The 3356-nt window shown below is 42.2% G+C and overlaps 1 pseudogene across 1 annotated transcript; it reads left to right on the forward strand.

Moving 5' to 3' along the window:
* Window positions 1-359: 359 nt before the first annotated feature.
* LOC309968825 (large ribosomal subunit protein uL23-like) lies at window positions 360-825 on the forward strand (annotated as a pseudogene). The gene has a single exon. The product of its transcript is annotated as a large ribosomal subunit protein uL23-like (transcript).
* The last annotated feature ends 2531 nt before the right edge of the window (window positions 826-3356 follow it).

Below are 3356 nucleotides of genomic sequence, written 5' to 3' on the forward strand. Positions count from 1 at the left end.
TGTTGGAAATATTCATAGTTAGTGCTGTGTGCTTTATATTGCATCATATTTTATGCACATCTCTTCTAACTGTCTCACTTTTAGTGATGCTAACGTTAATTACTGATTTAAGGAGGCAACAGCCAGATCTTCCCACTGTTAAGTTATGATACGCTTTTTTTCCAATCAGTAAATAACCAATGCCTGGAGTGATACTTTGGCCCCATGTAATGCCAAGAAGTTTTTAAGACTCTCATATTGCTGCCTTTTACCCTATTCCCTAATTCTTCTTCCCCCCGCCACCGAACGAAACTCTTCTGTAGAAGGTCACTAGTGACTTCCTTACCACGAAAACCAAGAGCCTTTGGCTTTTCAGGAAGATGGTGCCGAAAGCAAAGACGGAAGTCCCTGCTCTTTACCCTCCTAAAGCCAAAGGCTTTGAAGGCGAGGAAGGCAGTGATGAAAGACATCCACAGCCACAATAAAAGAGAAGAAAGGAATGTCATCCAACTTCCAACAGCCTAAGACACTGCAGCTCAAAAAGCAGCCCAAATACCCTCAGATGAGCACACCCAGGAGAAACAAGCTTGACCATTACGCCATCATCAAGGTCACCCTGACCACTGAGTCAGCCATAAAGAAGATAGAAGATAACACACACTTGTGTTCATTGTGGATGTCAAGGTCAACAAGCACCAGATCAAACAGGCTGTGAAGAAGCTCTGTGACACTGATGTGGCCAAGGTCAACACTCTCATCAGGCCTAAAGGAAAGAAGAAGGCATATGTTCCACTGGCTCCTGACTATGGTGCCTTGAATGTTGCCAACAAAATTGGGATCATCTAAACTAAACAAATCATCTAAACAAAGTCCAGATGGCTAATTCTAAATATATCTTTTCACCCATATTTAAAAATAAAGAATAGGGCTGGGCTTCCCTGGTGGCGCAGTGGTTGAGAGTCCGCCTGCCGATGCAGGGGACGCAGGTTCGTGCCCCAGTCCGGGAAGATCCCACATGCCGCGGAGCGGCTGGGCCCGTGAGCCATGGCCACTGAGCCTGCGCGTCCGGAGCCTGTGCTCCGCAACGGGAGAGGCCACGACAGTGAGAGGCCCGCGTACCGCAAAAAATAATAATAATAAAAATAAAGAATAAAAAACAAAACCAAGAGACTTTGTTCATCTTCCTTGAGCTTTCTGAAATATTTTATATTATTACACCTTTTTCAAGAATGTCTTTTCCCCTTTCTTCCATAAAGTTTCTTATTTCAAGTACCTCTCCCTCTAACTGCTTATTTACATCTTTATTGAATGCTTTCATTGGACTGTAAAGAGGGTCATAGGTCTGCTCTTTGTCTTCAACTTTGTCTCTACACTGTCCACTTTAGTAATCTTACCCACATTTACAGCTCAAGCAGATTGCTAAAAAAATGTGTACCTCTAGCTTGACATCCTATAGCTTTTTGACATTTCCACCTGGAGGCCCATCAGGTATAACTTAAACTCAACCAGCATAAAAGAGAAGTCATCTTTCTCTGTACTTCCATCCTCCCAATATAGGAGTTTTGATTATTTCAATGTTCATGTTTACATTGTTATGTTCATGTAAATATTGTTCACTGCTGAGACACAGTGTATTTTAATTACACTTACTTTTATATAATAATAACTATAATAAAAATTACCTTGTTTTTTTAAATTTTATTTATTTATTTTTGGCTGCGTTGGGTCTTCGTTGCTGCACGCGGGCTTTCTCTAGTTGCTGCGAGCGGGGGCTACTCTTCGTTGAGGTGCTCAGGCTTCTCACTGCAGTGACTTCTCTTGTTGTGGAGCAGGGGCTCTAGGTGCATGGGCTTCAGTAGTTGTGGCACGTGGGCTCAGTTGTTGCGGTTCGCGGGCTCTAGATCACTGGCTCAGTAGTTGTGGCGCACAGGCTTAGTTGCTCTGCAGCATGTGGGATCTTCCCGTACCAGGGGTCAAACCCATGTCCCCTTCATTGGCAGGAGGATTCTTAACCAATGGACCACCAGGGAATTCCCATGAAGTAATTAACATAATCTCTTTTTCTTAATAAACATATTTGCTTTCAGACAGGCTTTTCCAAGCTAATCTGCATTATTACTGCCAGTTTATTTCTCCATAACATTTTTGACCAAATTATTCCCATGTCAAAACCTGTTATTGAAGTTAAAACTCCTTAGCATCCCTTTCAAATTCTTCGATATACAGTTTCAACCTTCCTTTTTACCCTTCTCTCCCTATTCTTCCCTACATTTGTGCTGTCTTTCAATCCACCCCTGTTGGATGCCCTTTTCTGGACCTCCCTTATGTTCTTTACCATCATGAGTTATTATTATTCATGAGCTTTTCCCCATGTGTGCCCACAGGAACCTTAGCCATTTTCTAAAATATATCTGAAATTCGACTCTCTCCTCGAAATCTCCCTGTCTACCTCAGTCAGAAGCAATCTCTTTCTGGCCTAAGTTCCCAGGATACTTAGTATACTACCTTATGATAACATTTTTTTAATGAGCAAATGAATGTGGCACTTCAGCATCAGTATTACCTTTAAAACTAGATTCTAGGGGGAATTCCCTGGCGGTCCAGTGGTTAGAACTCTGCGCTCTCACTTCGGAGGGCCTGAGATCTATACCTGCTCAGGGAACTAGGATCCCACAAGCTGCTCTGTCGCCGCCCCCCACAAAATAAAACCTAGATTCTAAACTCCCAGAGGACAGAGTTCGCATCTTATACTTCCTTCTAGTCTCTGTAGCACCCAATGTACTATCTGATAAATGAAGGAGTGACCGTTGAAGTGGGTGAATAGAGGAGGTAAAGAGTGGACAGGGAAATATATTGTAGAATGACAAAGTGGACAAATGAAAAATAACTCCAGGAACTTATTCTGGATTGTCTGGAAATGGGCTGACTGGACCACACACCCATCTGTCTCACCAGGAAGAGGAGCTGCACTCAAACCCAACTTCCCATGTGTGCCTGTCAGTTTCCTGTTTGCTCTCAGAACCATCTCCCATCCTTTCCCTGCTCCGTGCTGTATCACAGGGAACTACGTTGTCCAGGATGTCACACTTTGGCTTTTTGGTTGTTTCAGGTAGTTTTCATATTGTTGTTTGGCTATAGTTCACTCACTTTCATTGTTGTACAATATTCCACTGTGTGCACGTAACAAATTTATGTATTTATTCAACTATTAATGGGCATTTAAATTTCTCATTTGGGGCTATTATTAATAATGCTAACATGAACATTCTGTTACATGTCTCTTGTAAAAATATATGTTAGCACTTATTTCTTGGGTTTATATCCAGGACTGGAATTGCTGGGTGAAGGGCATGTGTATATCTAGTATTTACTAGATA

Source organism: Leucopleurus acutus (genome assembly GCF_964270905.1).
Source record: "Leucopleurus acutus genome assembly, chromosome: 11".
NCBI lineage: Eukaryota > Metazoa > Chordata > Mammalia > Artiodactyla > Delphinidae > Leucopleurus > Leucopleurus acutus.